The following is a 19353-nucleotide window of genomic DNA, read 5'->3' as shown; positions in this document are numbered from 1 at the left end:
GGAGGGAGGGAGGGAGGGAGGGAGGGAGGAAGGAAAGAAAGAAAGAAAGAAAGAAAGAAAGAAAGAAAGAAAGAAAGAAAGAAAGAAAGAAAGAAAGAAAGAAAGAAAGAAAGAGATAAACAGAATGTGTATCAACTCACTGACTGGATTTCTAAATGCTGACCAGAGACCTGTCACTGGTGTGCCCAAAAAGAAAGCGCCTGGTATACTTGCCTGCCTTCACACTGGGGGTGAGAACCCTTTCTTCCCGAGTAGAGCTACAGAATGAGAAAGTTCTAGAGGTTTTCAGCATCTAGGCTTGTGTGCTTGCTGTGCAGTGCTGGGGGCCTGCGTATGCAAGCCTGGCCTGTGGTTACCTGAGCAAGCACTATTCTATTCCCACACATGTTAAAGCTTAGAGTGACTATTTTAAAAACCTCAGTGGAAGAAGTTTGGTTTGCACATGTGAAAATCTTTTTAGGTTTTGTTCTCTGCTTCCTCCAGAGTATCCACCGAGGGTTTTCTCAGCCTGGGGTCTGTGTAGTAAAGAAAGTTTAAAAGAAAACAAGAAAACAAAACAAACGAACAAAGAAATCCTTCATGGCTAGTTGATTTTTCTTTTCTCTACAGGCTCCCTCAAATTCAGGAATGACGGAATTAAAATTCCAGGACACTTTAAGCACCATTTCAGACTGTGAGTAAAGAGCTCAGGGGCATGCACTCTATACAGAGCAAGAAAATGAGCCTCCTGAATGGAGAATCAGCAGCGCCCATAGGAAGCCAGACTTGCACAGTAGAAACACGGGGATGGTAGGAGGTGGGCTTGGGGGGGGGGGGAGGCATCCATGGAAACAGACCCTGTGAACCGTGGTTAAGAACCAAGAGACTGTTTTGATGTGGTTAAGAATGAAGCGGTGTGTTTTTCTGTCTCAGAGGCTCCCTCCAGTTTCTTGCTAGTGTTTATTTCTAAGCATTTATGCAGGAAATGGGAAGTGTTAGCTCATCCTGGGTCTTTGTATGAGGTCACAAACACGGAATTAACTCACAAAATACAGACTGGCCTGACTAAGGCATTTTCATGTCTGCCTTTAATTTAATAATTCTGATTTGCACCTGAAGATGGGCTTCCGGACTGATCTTCATTTCTAGTCCTGTTTTCAAACAACTATAATGTCCAGAGGTCCCAATCACAAATTCCATGGTGGGTTTTTTTTGTTGTTGTTGGTGGTGGTGGTGTTTTTTTTTTTTTTTTTTTTTTTTGCCAGCCCTTACTTCCCTGATCTCAGCTGGGCTCCTTATGATCTTTGGATGTAATTCTTCCACTTGGTGTACAACAGTGAATCTGAATGTGGGTTTGATCTTTTTATTTTGGTCATTTCAACCATCTTCCAGGTGGTCTCTGTCTCCTCACCTTGCAGACATTCCAATATTCTCCATCCTTCCTCCAATTTTTCCTTTAAGCTATTTTATACTTCATTTGGGTCATTTGTGCATTCTCAGGCTCATTGAGTACATACAGGCGCCCTTTCTACGCTGAACCCCGCCCCACGCGGTGTGTAAGGAATGATGAGACCTTCCCTGCCCCCGCCATAGGGCATTCCCAAGGCAGTGACAGCTGACTGCAGTAACACTCACTCCACACGGGTGTGGAGGGTCTGCAGACTGGGTCACGCCTGACGCCCTGAGGGCAGGGACTTTCAACTCCTTTCTGTCACAGCACTTGGCCTGGCGTATAGAAGCAGGCAAGCCCATGAAGAGAAAACACTGTGATGTAATTTAGACAGTAAGACCACCCAAAACAATCTTTTCTCTTGTCTCCTGGTGTTTAAATTGTTCCGACTACGCAATTTATTTCTTCACCATTTATTTATCCTTGACCAACTATTTGTAAAGTAAGACAGTAAAATAAGCATTCCAACACACACACACACACACACACACACACACACACACACACACACCTAGAATATATTACAGCCAAACAAATAAACTAATTCTTTCTTTGGGGCCTTTATCTATCTTCCCTCTCAAACTTAAGCATTTTACTAACTTAAAAAAAAAAAAACCAACAACCAGCCTCTAAAGATTTGCAAGATAATTAGCAAGCTACCATCAATAATAAAGAAATGCACACAGCCAATTCCCATTTTTTTCCTACTCTTTCGGCCTTAGTGGAAAAATGTGTGTGTTAGAACATGGTTTATGGCCCTTCTTGCATCTGTTGCTTACAAGTCTAGCTAAAGCCAGGGGAAGCATTGCCTACTGAACCCTGGAAAAGCTACAGTTAATTTCATGACTTTATAATACATCATAAAGTGTCTCCGCAACACTAATTATATTATTAAAACAAAGGAACATGATTTATTAAAGACTTAGGGGAAAAGAATGCCATGCCTCCTGCTGTGTGGGAGAAAAACAGAATGAAACAAAACCAAACAGAAACTGAAGTCTTACAAAAATAACCAAGGTGTTTGTAGAAACAGTCAAACCCTCTCCCACCTCTACAATAAAGAGGAGGAGCTAGCTCGTTCCCAACTATGGGTTCTTCTAGTTTATTTTCTCTGCAATTCCGTAACTATAGGGACATTAGATATCCAGCTACCCTCCGTATCCAGTATGACGTCCATCTGATACAGGGTGAAGCCAATCAATGTCTGAAGTAATCAGTGTTGCATTAGGGGCTTGTGCTGGGTGACTAATGGCTACGTTATCTCCTCCTGAAACCTCTGGACCCCGATCTGCCACCCTTTCCAGTCCCACACATGTGCACGATAACCACAGCAGGTTCTTTTAAATTTGGAAAGCCCCAAGCTCCCTTATGCCTGGAGTCTTGACCTATGTCGATCTCTTTCCAGAATGCCCCTTCTCTGCCTCTTTGCATAGCCGTTCACTTGAATCCCAGTCTGAAATTTCCCAGGGCTGCCTGGAATCACCTCATGAATGAACTCAGCTCTTTGTGTTCTCTCTTATCCCACCCTAACCCCTCACTTGTCTTTCTAATGGTTCCCTGAATTGCTAGATATTTTATGGGATTTTTGTTTCTTTGATTGTTCTTTCACTGTCTGTCATACCCCCAACTCCCAAAGAAGCCATAAGCTTCATGAGATCAAGGCCACAGCTTTGCTGACCACAGCATCCCAGTGCATGCTGGGTACGGTAAGCATCGTCTGAATGGAGGGGAGGTGGTGTGTATTCTAGTTTGTTTTTTATTGCTGTGGTAAACAAACAAACAAACAAACAAACCGCAAAAATACTGACCAGAAGTAACTTGTGTGTATGGGGCAGGGGAGCTAGCTTACATGCCCCTGTCAGTCAGTCACTGAGCCAAGTCAGAGCATGAACTCCAGAAGGAAACTTGGAGGCAGGAACTCAAGCAGAGGCTGTGGAGGAGTGTTGCTGACTGGCTTGTTCAGTCTGCCTTTCTTATACAACCCAAGACGACTGCTCAGTGGTAGCATTCCTCACAATGAGCTGGGCCCTCCTACATCTACCACCAGTCATGAAAATGCCCCACACACCCATCTAGAGACCAGTCTGAGGGAGGAAGTTTTCAACTGAGGCTCCTTCTTCCCACATGACTAACTCGTGTCAAACTGACAGCAATCTAAGCAGCACAATGTGAAACAACCACAAGAGAAGTCCTATAAAGCGTGTCTTGGAGGGCTCTCTTTCTTGGTATTTTATGTCTTCATGATGGTTGTGTACTTTAGGGACTCGGGTTCTTTTCCTTTGATACGGGAGATTTCAAATAAGATGCAGTCAGGATGATCACACTTGAATAACTTTGAATGCCCTTTACAAAACATAACAATCAACACCAGCCTTGACAATTTCACTTTCTAGCTTTGGTAGTAAATACATGTTCCACTGCTGGGTTAGCATCAGACACGTGTGCTTCATATGTTACCATTCTCAGAGTATGACTTCACTAGATGCCCTCTGGGGAGTCAGGGCCTTGCAACTGAGTGGTTCATGAGGAAGCAGAACAGAGTCACAACTGTCAATACTGATCAGCATGGCAAGGGCAATATTATATCAATACTAATCAATACTGATCAGCATGGCAAGGGCAGTATTATAGCAATACTAATCAATACTGATCACATGGCAAGGGCGGTATTACAGCAATACTGATCAATACTGATCACATGGCAAGGGCAGTATTACAGCAATGGGAATGCATGCATGGTGGCTCTGAACTAAAACAAAAAAAAAGAAAACTGAAAAGTTAGCCAGCATCTTGATGTCACTCTTGGGGAAAGCCTTCATGATGATGGTTCCTAGGAGATGTCAGGGCTGAGGATGCTCCATCATTTAATGACCTTGTGGCCGCCAATTGTTCAGTGACAGAAACTGACTTTGCATCCGCTGATTTAGTCACTTTTGCAAGCAGAGGAACTAGGAACATGTGGTATGATCAGAAGGGAATTCATTTCCCTAACAGAATTTTCCAGACTCAAAGACACATGCAGGAACTTAGATTGGTGATTTCATTCCAACAGAGGATACATTTACAAAACTGCATAGAAATAGGATTGCCAGATGCCACAGGGTTTTAATGTATCCCAATTTAGCCATATAGATTCAACTACACATGTCCAGAAAATACAAGAAAAGAGATGTAAGGAACAGAAGTAAAAGAGAAGAGGAAGCAAGAACAACGGGAAAGTACAATCGACCCCTAGGCGATGCCTGCCCCTGCTCCCCACTCCGCACAGGAGGGCCTCAGCTTTCTGAAGCTGCAGTTCTACAGCCGCTGAGTGCAGCAAGGCTGGGATGAGATGGGGTCTCACGGCCCTAGTGGAAGCTCAAGAGCCTGAACGCCATGACCCCAGGCCTCACAGACCCTTGGCACAGAGGATTGCTGTGGGTCTGACAGTATCTGTTCTATCCTGGGAAAGAAAATGAAAATCGGCAACACTGGCAAAACACTGCAATTTACAAGGTGTTTATGGGGCTTTCTAGAGTAATTTTGGTCACATCCAAATATCACCATTTTTTTTTTCAGAGAGGGGAAGCCAAACTCATTTATGAGGCTACTACATCACACACAGCATGTGACCACGGACACCTGGCATTTAACTGGATACTCTGCTCTCTCTCTTTTTTGCTAAAATAAACAACAGAAACAAAACTTTGTTTTGTAGGTATTCCTACCATGCTACTTTGTCAAGCATGTTATTAATATTTTATTGGTTAGATTTCTAAAGTCCAACACATAGCCTTCCTATACAGTTCACATTATAAAAAACATACACAATGACTTCCAGCCTCCTTCCCCAGGAACTAAAGGAATTCTTTATTAGTGATCCAGGTTCAAGGACCTTGTTTTGTAAAATAGAAAACAAACTAGTGTAGCATGACTGTGTATTTCAAGCCTAAATGGAATCTCCTCCCCACGTGCCCCTGCCTCACACATGCACAAAGAGATACATGTCCATTCATATGAAGGCAAGTGTACGGAGACAGAGAACCACTTCAGAATTGTAGACAACACCCTATACAAACCCAGAACTCTCACACCTCTTCCTGAATTACTCTCCTGGCTTTCTCTCTGCTCCCTGCATCTGCTCTTCCTGCAACAATATCACACATTCTATCCATGAAAGCAGAGTTTCCTTTGAGAAAACAAATCAGGTCATGATATCATAATGTTTGTACTTTGTCAATAATTACTCATTTACACTCAGAGGTAACTCCAAAATATTGGGCCTGGTCTTGGAAGGCCTGTGTGATCCCCTCTACCGTTCCCAGAATGCTGCCCTCATGGCTTTGAACGGCTTGCTCATCCTCATTGTGAGTCTTCTCAAATGTCACCTTACTCCCGAGGACACACGGGAGTGTCTTGCCTTTCCCTCCATTCCTACACATCATCCTGCCTTCTCCGCTTTTGTTTTTGTCTCACTTGTTTATCCATGTCTCCCACATATCAGCACCCTATGTTGCTTTGTTTCTATTCAGGATACAGAGCAGAAGGGGCATGAAGTCGCTCTCAGATGCATAGCTGTGTGTTGGTGCATGAACAACCCTGAGATCCAAAACTGTCAAACAGCATGGCACTAGCTCTTGTAGACCAGGCTGGCCTCAAACTCACCGAGATCCACCTGCCTCTGCCTTCCAAGTGCTGGGTTTAAAGGTGTGCACCACCACTGCCCGGCAGAAAATGGTTTTTAAAAAATGGATCATGTAGTTTCAGATTCACACAAGAGTCTGGATGTAGAGAAGACTTTGCAAATACAAACATTAACCAACAACAGTGCACAGGAGAAGATGTGAGATGGGAGTTCACCAAATCCAGCTGGACTGGGATTGAATGAGCATGGGATTAAACTGGACCCTCTGAATGTGGCTGATAATTGGAGTAGACTGAGAAGCCATTGATAATGGCACTGGGATTTGTCTCTACTGCACATACTGGCTTTTGGGGACCCTAGTCTATATGGATGTACAGCTCCCTAGGCCTGGATGGAGGGGGGAGGGCCTTGGACTTCCCACAGGGCAGGGTACCCTGCCCTCTCTTAGAACTGGAGGGGGAGGAAGGGGGAGTGGGGACATGAGAGGGAAGTGGGAGGAGGGGAGGAAGTGAAAATTTTGATTGGTATTATTTATAAAGTAATAAAGAAAGAAGATTGTTTTCACTGAATGCTGTCTTTGGTAATCCTTGTTAGCCTTAAACAGTCCCTGGCTACATCTGCGAGGGGAACAAGCAGAGAGAAATACAGCACAGCAGTTAAGGGTGGGAAGTTTAGAATGGGCACCAGCAGGGAGTCCTGGAGGACCCAAGGTGATCGTTTTGTACATCTGAAGCTCGATTATGGAGGAAGCACAAAAAGGTCCTGTTGCTTGATTATTTAAAATTAAATTGTTAAAAATGTCAGACAATGGACAAATGCTGGACTACATCATAAACCTCAATGTACATTTTATGTTGTAATAAATATTTATGAAATTATTTACATTTGAAAGAAAAAAGACTCATGAGAATGATAAACTATAACCTCTGTAAGTATTTGCTTTGTGTTTGTTGTTTATCTAATATTTTATTTCATTTAATATTTGTGCAGAGAATGTGTTTCCTGGTAAGGAGGTTTTATTCAATTGGGGAGGGAAGTTTTTAATCCACCTACAAGTATTTTCTGCCTTTACATCACCATCTGAGAAATGAGGGGAAAGCACAAGTGAACTTGACACCTTCAGCAGATGAAAACCTGATGCGAAACTCCCCTCTGTGTGCAGGAACTCCCCTCTGTGTGTAGTCATTACCATTAATGGATAAAGAAACTGCTTTGGGCCTGTTGATAGTCAGAACTTAGGTAGGCTGTGAAGACAGCACTGAATGCTGGGAGAAAGAAGGGTGGAGTCAGAGACACCCTTCTCGATGGAGCTCCCACCAGAGATAGATGTGCTGAAACTTTGCTTGTAGGCCACGACCTTGTAGTGATATACAGATTAATAGAAATGGGTTGAATTAAGATGTAAGAGTTATCCAATAACAAGTTAGAGTGAATAGGCCAAGCAGTGATTTAACTAATACAATTTCTGTGTGGTTATTTCTGGGCTAAGCTAGCCGGGCAACCAGGAACCAACAAGTGGGCCTTCTCCTACAGAAACTGAGCAACACAATTGCTTTACTAATGGTGGGGGTAAGAGAGCACTGACAGACACACTGTGGATGTCCTGCTCCCTTTTCCCCACTTGACAGACATTGCTAACCACGTAAGTATGTACCTAGATGCCCTCTCAGTACCGCAATGGAAGCGGTCGCAGGCCATCCATCACCCACGAAAAGGACAGGGAGACTCTACTCTAATTTTGTGGACAAATGAGGAACTGAAACTATCACTGGACTCTGAGGCGTATCACCGATGGAATGCCACTAATGCCAAGGGGAACAGGTGAGGAAGCCACCTTCTCTACACCAGGGAGAAGTGATAGTTTTAAGAAAGCCAATATAAGGCAATTACCATTTGATCTTATAGTCACTAAAAAAAGAAAAACCCAGAACAAGGAAATATAAACATTCATTGAATAATTCCTTCTTTATTAATTAAACCAGTATGACTAATCTTTTTTAAAAAATCATCAAAAACTTAATTTTACGAACACATCAATTTAGTGCATTCTTCTACACCACTTGTTCACAGTCAACTTCCGTCTTGAAAAGCAGTATCCAGGAAATTTCCACAGCTAAGTCTAAGACATAATGGGGTTATGCAAGCAATGGAGATACAGCAGACATCTGAATTTAAGGGACAGAAGGAGAAGCAGTTCCTTGGATTCTCAGGACTGCCAAGCCCTGCCGAGGGAACCCATCTCCCTGAGCCTCCTCTCTCTCATAAGAGCAAGTCTGTAGGCCTAAGGATTAGAGTCCTCCAACCTTGTTCCCTTATGAGCATATGTTTTAAGCTTGCACAAAAGCCTTCATGAAACACTGCTTTCATATTAGGCTCCTTTAGAGGGTCCAACCTGGGAAAATCCAATGTTATCGGTTCCATTACCATTCCAAGCCTCTCTGTGGGGCTAGCCTGTTATTCAACCACACTTCAAAGGACAGACAAGTGGCCAATTGACTGAGACAGCCATTTGTCTGCACTGAACCTTCGGGTTCCCCTTCACATCAAAGCCTGGGGTGCTTAATGATTTCCAATAAGAACCGCTTCCTCTTTGTCAATTAATCCTGTGGGCTGAACACCGCCGGGCTTTCTCTGTAGGACCAGGAAAATTATTAGGCTCACTAAGTGTATAAATCTAGACCTAATTACTGAACCTCAATTACTTGCACAGTGGTTTATCGTGCCGAAGTACTGACAAGACAACTTTTTCATTAGAGTTTAGACAAGCTAGGGAGTCGATGTCAGAGTAGAGAGAGAGAGAGAAAAAAAAATATCCAACTTCTGTCCTACTTTCTCAAGATTATTCCAGTCAGAATGGACGGTGAGTTGTCAAATCATGATATTTAAGGAGCTCTAATTACCCTCATAATTTGAACATATTTTAATTCTCAAAATCATTCATTCATGCTTTATTTTAGATAGCCAAATAGCAAGCTAGTTTTACTATAATGGGATATACTCAATTATCTTTCATTCAAAATAAAAAGAAGTCCTGCAGATTAAAAATGGAGATTTTTACAAATTTTCTTTGCCTTAGTCCAGTTTGTTACATAAGTGAATCTTTTTATAGCAAAAAGAGACACCAGAACATCTCTGAGAAATTTTATCTTTAACAGAGATCAAGGCTTACATTATATAGTTTACTATTTGGTATGTATTCTCTCAAGATAGACCCTAAACCAAAATAGGAAACCCAAGCCTTATAAAAGAAAACATAGGCAAATAAATTTGCAGTCTTGGATAGGAAGTGACTTAATAGGAAAGAAAGCAACAATATGAAATTATAATGTAGACTTTAAACAACATTTTCTGTTTGTTCAAAAACTGTCTTAAGACAATGCACGTGTTAGACAGAGGTCATGAGATCTTTACAAAGCATCTATCAGCCAGAAGATGTCGGTCCACAATAAAGCCCTCCTAAAACTTAATAATAAAAAGTAGCAATCTTAACTGGACCATATGATTTCAGAAGTATTTTTCAATGCAAGATATGCAAAGCTTCAAGAATCACATGAAAATGCCCCAGCATCACCGGATATCAAACAAATGGATACTCAAATGACCATAGATATCACTGCATACACATTAGCATTGGAAACATTTACAAGTGCTGACAGCACCAAGTGGTTGGTGAGGACCTGGAATAACCCAGAGTTTCCTCCAGTCTAGAGTGTGTACGTGGTACAAACACATGGACCAAAGGCTTAGCCGTGTCATATCAAGTTAAACATTCTCCTACTCATATCTACCAATTCCAATTCTAGGTTCTTAATAGAGAAGTGGAATCCATATATTCATAGAAACATTTGTACGGCAATGTTCATGTGTATGGTTTCATAGTCATCCTAAACTGTAAATAACTCAATGACATCCGTCAGTAGGTAAGCACAGGGAGCAACTGCAAGCCCTGAGAGAGGTGGCGATAAAGGAGACTGCATATGTGCATAGAGAAGAATGCACGGCACTACAGGGGAAAGAGGTCACTGTGTGATCACATCACACACAGCATTGTCTAAACATGCCCCATCCCCCACAAGACCTGCTACCTAGGGGCAGGTATTAGCTTGAGTCATCTGAGATGCTGCAAATGTCTTAGATTTTGATGGCTATGAGCTCCACACACAGAGACACTTGTCTAAAGTCAGGAACTGTTTACCTAAGTGCACCATCGTTATTATCATTAAATGTTCTTCAAACCCATTTAAAAGAGTGAGCTCGAGTCAGTATGCTCGCCTTTTTGCTGCATTACTGGTTGGCAATTCTGAAATTCCTTTCTCTGTTCTTCCACACTGAGCAAACAAGCATCAACACTGACCACATAGGAAGCCAGGTATCTTAGGGAAAACTCGACTGCATAGTGCGGTTTTGAATTGGAGACGTGTGAATTTAGTTTGCAGTCGATACAGAAACAAAATCAGACATGTTTGTGCTTCTAGATGGCCTAGAAGATTGAATTACTGCTGCTCAAAGTTGTATACACCTTGGTTTCTTCTTTTCTTCCCTTTCCTTCCTTCCTTCCTTCCTTCCTTCTTTTTTCTTTCTGTTTTTTTTTTTTCCAGAGAGGGGTTTCTCTGTGTAGCTCTGGCCTACCTCTGCCTCCTGAGTGATGGGACTAAATGTATGCTCTACCACCGCCTGACCATATCTTGGTTTCTAAATGTTCCTTTCTTCTACATAGAGCCAGTGCTCTCCGATTAAAATCTGATTCCAGGACTTGGCCACAGAGTATTAGAAAACTAATTAACATTAAAGAACTATGGAGTAATATAAAGAACATAGGAATAGCATGAAGTGGCTCCTGCTGGCCAAATATGGGACAGTTTGAGCAGCTGAATAAATGATAGTAATGGATGTTATCCATAGATAAAAAAAACACACACACATACTATTTTATACCAGGTTTGGCATATTTCAGAATGTGTAGCTGTGTCCTTGAATCAACAGTTCATACAGAGTGAGGGATGACTCTACATGCTTGTGTGTGTGTATACATGTATGCATGCACCTAATTATTATAATAAATCTGTGAAATATGCCATGTTATTTCTATATCATAACTAGAGAAGAAAATGGTGCCTGTAGTCCTACTGGTCATTAGTAGGTATTTAAAAATAAAAAATGGGTGCACCCCTCGCGGTCCTGAGTTCCTTGCTCATGCTCTCTCTCCTTCTGCTCCTGATTTGGACCTGAGATTTCTGTCGGGGGAGGGGGAGGGAAATGGGAGGTGGTGGTGTGGAAGAGTCAGAAATCTTTAATAAATAAATAAAAATTTAAAAAAATAAATAAAAAATGGGTATCTGGACCTACATAACATGACCAAAGAGAATGTGTTCATAGACACTGGTCTATCGTTGCTTCTCAGAGATCATATAAACTCTGTCATAGAGTAGCCCTATGCATTCAAAAACTCCAGAACAAAAGGTAAGTCATAAACAAGACTCAGTGCTGAAATCTAAACATTTAGATTTTGATTCTTGATATGTTTGTGGGCATAGTTTCGGGTTATGGATCTGTCACTCAAATTTGCTCATCTTGATATCTATACACATATAACATTTTGAGTGTTTGGTTTCATCCACGAGACCTTCCATGTGAGAGTTTCTCTCCCTAATGGCTGTGCTAGCTGCAGCTTTGAAGTGATCTGTGGTGTGGCCTGATTCAGCCTGTATTTGTGAAGACCAGCGAAGAAGACAGCCATGACACAGCAATGTCCTCAATCTGGGCCCCAAAGGATCTGGTCTTTTTATTGAAAATGATCAATGAGAGCCATAAACTGCTTTGTGCTTGTAAAGAAAAGCAGCTAAGGAGTGCTGTCATCTTGATGAGAAAATTACTAAGACCTGGGGGCTAAGGATTCTATTATAATGTGAGTGGTATGTGCTCCATTACTCCAGATTCTGGCATCTATAGTCACCTGGTTAGGTCATCTAGACATCCCTAGACCCTGGCAAATTACTCATGCAAAACTCAAGCAAGACTTTCCCAGGCTGAGAAAAACTAAAATACTGAACAGTGTCTAGCAAAGACTCTTAATTGGCAGTGGAATTACCTAAGAGAGCTGAAAGTCATGAGAATAAGGATTAGGAATTGTTATTGTATTTTCAGTCAGAGACATTGCCTCACAAAGCAATTGCACACACATGTGTGCTTGCTTGTGCACACACACACTCAACTTTTCATCAAATGCATATGTAGTCTTGAAAGACTCACTTCTAAAGTGGTGCAGCCATCCAAGAGTAAAAGCTGATCTGCAGGAATCCAGAAAGGGAGACAGGAACTTCTTCTACACCCAGATCAGAGAGGGGACACAAGAACATCTTCTACACCCAGATCAGAAGAAAAGACAGGAACATCTTCTACACCCAGATCTTTAACTTTCAGTTTTCCCTTTTTCCTATTAAGCTCTCAACAGCACCCTTAGGCTTACCCGGCCCATTATCTCGTGTTTCCTGGGGTTTCCCCCATAAAGAAGGCATGAATAATGGAACAGAGGGCTGGCAGCTGCATATTTCCCAGACCAAAGCTTCAGGCTGTGTGCCATAAAATAAAATGCTAAGAAGAAATTAACCAGCCATTGGTGGGATGTTCTCACAATATTTACTTTTCGTGGAGCTATGTTAGCTCTTCGCTAATTTCAACGTAAGTGGATGTCACTTGTGAAAATTCTAGTATGTTAGCACAACTTAAACGACAGCCTGAGCATAAAAGGAAAGCTGCAGTGGAGACCCAGGATGTGGCTCAGTAGTAAGGCTCTTGCCTGGCATGCATGCTGCTTCAGGTTCCATCCCAAGGACTGCAAGTATGTAGGTGTGTGTGCATGTGTTGGGAGCACAAGGTCCTTGCCCACAGAGCTCCAGGGAAGCCAGGAATATTAAGCAGGCAGAATTGTCTTTTCAATAAAAAGATGAAAAACCTTTCATACACCCAGAAAGCTGAGAATTGAAGGTGATCTGATGGGCCAGGCCATATCAAGCTCTTCCAGCCAGGACCAGAGGTAACTAACAGCCCAACAGACCTCTACCCTATCTGTATGACCAAGCCCAAGCCACATCCTCCCCTAGGCCCTTAAACTAATGCAGGTAATCTGGATCTAGAACCCATCTTTTTGGAAGATATGACATGTACCCTGAGTTGAGTTCCGATGTCATTATGCTTCCATGTGCACTGGGAATTGCAGTAACCAGGAATCATTTTTTCAGAATTATAATGTATTTAAATATATTGACAATAAACCACCTGGCATCGGATTACCAGAAGTTTGATCCAGGTTGATGTGGTCAGTATAAACCAAATTGGGGTTCATTTTCCTGCTTGCCGTGACACCTGCAGGAAGCCCCTCATGCTTGTATGTGTGTGTATATATATTTACATATATACACATATACATACACACATACATACATATATATAAACAAAAATAAATGCGTGAATTTTAAGGACTGTAGGGTGTTCTGGTTTCTATGATGAACATGAGGTTTTATAGAATAATTAAATATGAGATGCAATAATATCTAATGTAACAGAAACAGGTAGTCAATTTCCAATTAGTTAAAAAAAAGTACTTCCTCAAACAACATTTAGGCTTGCTTTGTTCTTCAGAAGCCATTCCAAATCTTGCAGTACTAATAACCCCATTAGCAATAGTTTCATCATTAAAAAATCCTAAGTAATCTAGACTCAGCCATTCGCTTTCCTCTCTCACCTAGGCCAAGATCTCATTCTTCCACAGCTAACACCTCCCTTCACTTTGTCCTTTCCGGCCCCTCCACGCCTTCAGCAGCTTCATTGCCCCACCACAGGGCTGCCTCCCTTTCCTACACATCTGAATGATAATGTCACTTTATCCCCAATGTCAAAACTTCCAAGGGTCGGCCTCTCAAAGTTGGTGCCAGGCTGACCATCACCTGATATTAAGTTTTATACTGTCCAACTGCATGACGTAGGTTCAAAAGAAGCCTCATTTTCAGACGTCCCTTCTGGCCTGATTAGCTACCCACGACCTTTCCAGAGAGTTTCCCATGAGGTCACCAGTCAGGTTTCCACCCTGACATGCAGTGCTCACTTTATCTTCTCCAACTAAAATCAGCAGTGACAACATTGGAAGCAAGCAAGTTAAATGACAAGGGGGCCATCACTTCAGGGGTCAGGGGTGTGGCTTATTATTAAGAGGAAATTAGATAATTTTGCCATTGTCCTGATTAATTTATTATCATCTTGACTCAGGTTAGAGTTATCTTAGATGAGGGAACCACAGCTGAGAAAATGCTTCCATAAGATTGTACTATAATTAATTATCTTAATTAGGGATTGACATGAGATCGTCTAGTCCATTCTGAGGAGTGTTATCAGTAGGTAGGTGGCCGCGGAGTATATAAACAGGCCGAGTAAGCCTTGGAGAGAAAATCAGTAAGCATTGGTCCTCCGTGGCTTCTGCTTCAGACCCTGCCTCCAGGCTCCTGCCTTAAGTTCTGCCCTGACTCCTTGTGACGGACTGTGGCGTGGAAGTGTTGGTGGACACAAACATGTTTCTCCCTTGCTGCTTTGGTCATGGTGTTTTGTTACAGCAGTAGAGACCAAAACCAAGACAAAGCTCTTCTTAGATACTGAGTGAAGAGAGCCCAGGATGGAATGAGTCATGGTATTTATAAAGGGTCTCTGGACACTCTACTTGTCTGTTCTTTTGGATGTCAAGTTTTTAATTTTTATTTGATTATGTTTATTTATAAATATTGATACATGTGCATATCAAGGACTTGTAGCACATGTGTGCTTTCAAAAAATCTCCATAAATACTAAATAATTATTGCACAGATTATTTTAAGAATGTGGCAATTCTTCAAAATGAAGGTTCCTGCTAGTCACAGCAAGGACATTAGAAAATAAACATTATTTTTCATGGCAGAAAACAAATTAATCTATTTAAAAACACATGTTTTGGTTTTCACAGTCAAAAGGGCAGAAAGCATCTCACATGGAAAGGCACAAACACTGTTTCCTCTCACTTAGGCAATTTAATATAGCAAAATGCTCTGCTGTGGGCAAGGTGTCAGTAAGCCCAGCTCTGCCATGGCCCGCACAGCTTCCTCTAAAGACTTCCTTGTGATTGTTTTTAGAATTTATGTTAGAGGTGGTAGCTATTTATTTTTAACCAATATTTTACCTGAGTTAAGTATTCCATCAAACTCATATTAAAATAGCTCTTTTAATTCATGTAAAAATAATGCTTGAAAAAGATAAGGCAAAACCATATAAAGTCATGAAGTAGTCCATCGGCTTTATTTAAATAAATTACTGGTTAAAACTGTGTCTTCTTCTCTGCTTTTATTATCTTTTTCTGTTGGTTTTCTAACGAAGCGTTAGAAAGAAGGGACATAACTCTCCCTGGTGCTGCTGTTAAAAGACGCAGGGAACCATGTCATTCTCAGTTTGATAAAAAACAAGAAATGCTTTTGTGTGCTTGGAGTTTTGACAAGGATAAACTGAGTATTTTGCTACTGGTCTCACAGCCTGCCAACTTCAAAGACAGATATTTTCTCATCTTGTAAATAAGTTCTCCTATTCTATCATATATTTACCATTTACACAATCGTATAATTCTCCACAAATTCAATTATTGTACATATTAAATATTCATTAGCATTAACTGGAAAAGAGGCAGTGGCTATCTTGACCAAACCCACCAGGACACCTACGTGTTTAACAAGGTGAAGTATACCAGAGTTCTGACATGCAGAGCTGGTCCATTAGTACCAGGCAGTAACATTAACTTTGCATTAGAAGATCAGCATCTAGCAATAATAATATAAAACATTAACTGTTGAATTAGAATATTCTCAGTCACTGAATACCTTCCTGTGCTGAAGTCACGCTTTCAGAGTACAGTGTTAAGTCATTGCAGTTAGACCCTCAAGTAAAACCGCAACAGTGAAATGAACACTCGCAGTTCATCCAGGTTTACTCTTTAAGTAGGCCGAGATGTAGAATATTCTGTGGTGCTCCCTGATCCTGGTTAATGCTGATCAAGAGAACAAAACAATTCCTGTTTTTTTCTCAAAGTGGTCATGGTGATTGGTGATTTTTTATATGGTTGAATGCATTTCCTTTGTCAATATGTTCTCTAAATTATTGGGCTGTCTTTTAAACTCGGTACACATGTGCACACTTTTGAAAAAGTGCCTCTGCATTAGAAGTGAAGGGAGCAAAGCTTGGCACTAAAGTATACAATAACAACTTTGGGCAACTGAATAGTTTAATTACAACACTGGCTTCCCCCCAAGAGCATTTAATGACTATTGATATGCTTCCCAATTCCAAATAAGTCTTTAGAAGCAAAACTTTGATAAAGAAAATAATGTCTACCAGTGAAACTGTGTCTACCAAATGCTAGATAGGAGTCTGGTGTCCAGCCTAGCATCTCACCAAGACCAAGAATTAAGTATGATCTTAAAAGTTTTCTGAGCTTATTATACCAACAGAGGAAAATATAAAAACAGGATTTTAACAATATAAATAAATAGTACTTCATCTAGATATTAAACCCAGCCTAGACTAGAGAACATATTCAAAATTCAATAATACTCATCTTAGTTTTCCCTATGGACCTTGTGTCATCTTCTACAGATTTTCACGGTTTAATTGCCTCTTTGTTTTTTTTTTCTCTCACATTACTTCATACTAAAGGTGTAGTGCTCAAACTAGGAACCTTCCACCTAAGAGCAGAGTCAAAGCCAAAGAAAAAAGAAAGCATGAGAATATAAATGTTTGGGCACAAGAAGGGAAACTAAATCATTGTGTCTTAGTATTCAGGCTTATCTTAACAACAGACTTGCAGACTTCAAAAAGAAAAAAAAAAGAAAAAAAACAAAAACAATGTTGTGTAAACCATTGCACCATGCAACCTTGTGAATGATAAGGAGACTCAAAACAAGTCAACAGTGGGCTGTCTTAAATTCAACACAGCTTGGCACTTAATAATGGTTATTTTCCTTCTCTGAATATTTTTCCATGAGAAAATTAGTGAAATGAGGAGTTTGCTAGTTAATGTTGCTTAAAATGTGCCAAGGTATTCCACATTGTCCTCAGCAGAAATGCAAGCCATCCCCATGACCTTCAAGATCTTCATACTGTGCTTAGCAGAAATTCAACACCTCTCTATGACCTTCAACACTGACTAATTTCGAAGAACTTTATAAGACCAACGATGAACTGAAATGCTAAGACGAGATTCTCACTGCATAATTATAAACAGTCACACACACAGCAGTGTGTTTTTGTGCTTTAAATTACAAAAAGGCAATACCCTTCAAATCACCTAAACTACATAACAGTCTTTGCCACTGACAGCTTTATAAGAGGCAATTCTTCTTCACCTTTCCTCAAGAGCTATAGTCAATTTAGTTCACACAACATAACCAGCATAAAGAAATATTGCTTTTCTTGCATGCTGATAGTATTCCCTGCGTGACTTCAGGTTCTAAATACAACAATTCAGCCATCAAGGAACTGAAAATACTTGGAGAATCTGTACTGAAAATACAGACTTGTTTTCTTGGCATCACTTTTTAACAAACAGACAACATGTACAAACATAATCACACTCGAGGCATGAGTAAGAACAAAATGCAGCATTTGTATGATGAACGATAGATGGAAAGAAGCGCTGAGATTTCACCCATCTAAAATTCCTGGGGGTGTGTGTCATTTTCATTTCAAAAATGACACATCATTCACAAGTGAAATCACGCATAGGTCATCCAAATGACTGAGATGAAAACAACATGAACTTCCCCATTCATATTTGCTGTCTGTCTTGACAAGAAGCTGGTATGAGCTCTTACCCTCACATACCCCAACTCTGTGATACTGGCCAGAGATAGACTTCTATATTTACGTGTGTGCTTTTTTTCTTAGTGTCTAATAATAGGCCGTAACCATTGAGTACACCCTAAGTTCTTTGAGAGCCATAGTTTTTGCTGGTGTATAAGATATGGGCATCAACAATGTCGTTGTAGGAGGAGCGGGCCCTCCTCCGACATGTCATCACATTTGTTAAATGAATGAACATGAGTAAACACTGAAGACTGAGAACGTGAACTGAGTCATGGCTCACCTGTCAAAAGAAACAATTCCAGACACAAAATGTTACCAACTGGGAGGACCCACACAGAATATCATGTCTTCAACATCCAAAAGCCAAGTAATAGAAACAGGGAAGGAATAGCCGAGGAATAAATCAGTGTTGTGTCGAAAATAAACACATAGTGAGAGCACGTGGCAGAAAGAGGGCAGAGCCAAGCTCACTGACTGGAGACTAAGGAGGCAACTTGAGAGAATGGCAGTTGTAGTCAGAGGCTGCTTGTTAATTTCCCAGCTGCCCAAACCTGAAACTACTAATTACAAAACTGCTTGGCCTGTTAGCTTAGGCACATTCCTGGCTAACTCTTTTATCTTAAATTAACCCATCTCTATTAATGTGTGTATAGCCACGAGATTTTGGCCCACCAGTAAGGTTTTGTCCTGCATGTTTCTCCTGCAGTGGCTACATGGTTTCTCCCTGACTCCTCCTACTTTCTTCTCTACCTTTTCTTGGAATTCTCACCTTATTCTATTTTGCCCTGGGATAGGCCCAAAGCAGATTCTTTATTAACCAATGGTATACAAGGGGAATTCCATACCAGCAGTAGATTCATAGGTTTAAGGAAAAGGTTTCAGAGTGATTGAAAGTGAACTAAATGGAAAATGCACAAACAGGAACAGTGAGTCCATGCTGTAGGAAATCCTACAGCCAGTAGCCTTTAAGTTAACTGCCCACGGGGGCGTGGCCTCTTTTACTATTTATGCCAATATAAAGCATGTGTCCGTCCTCTTTTCTGGCTGCGGGATTCAGTTTCTGTTCTCTGTTCCAGCAGAGGATTATGATTTGTGAGTCTGCCCCTAAATAAATAACCATCTGTTATTCTCAATTCTGAGCTAGTATGGAATTTATTTTAAGCATCCTTTATCAAATCTAAACTAGCATGATCACACCTCAAAACAGCAACAAGGAAACAGCTAAGGAAATAGAGTCTCAGACATCTAGGACTGCAATGGTAGAGATGGGATATATTCATAAACAAATACACAGCTAAAATTTTTGACAAAGTCTCTTATAACCTCCTTAGTCTCCTTTCAAGGATATTATAGGAAAAGGAGACTGTGAAGTACTAAATAACATGAAGGTTAAGGAGTTGGACAGAAGAATATTTATGTATATATATATATA

General features: G+C 40.9%; 1 protein-coding gene across 2 annotated transcripts in view; it reads right to left on the bottom strand.

Annotated features, from left to right (window-relative positions):
• Arhgap24 (Rho GTPase activating protein 24) overlaps window positions 1-19353 on the bottom strand; it is a 365808-nt gene that overhangs the window by 299560 nt on the left and 46895 nt on the right. The window lies entirely within an intron of this gene.

Source organism: Alexandromys fortis, unplaced genomic scaffold, assembly GCF_014885135.2.
Source record: "Alexandromys fortis isolate MF-2015 unplaced genomic scaffold, M_Fortis_MF-2015_v1.1 scaffold_87, whole genome shotgun sequence".
Classification (NCBI taxonomy): Eukaryota; Metazoa; Chordata; class Mammalia; order Rodentia; family Cricetidae; genus Alexandromys; species Alexandromys fortis.
Note: the sequence above shows the minus strand (reverse complement) of the source record. Positions and strands in the feature narration are given on the sequence as shown.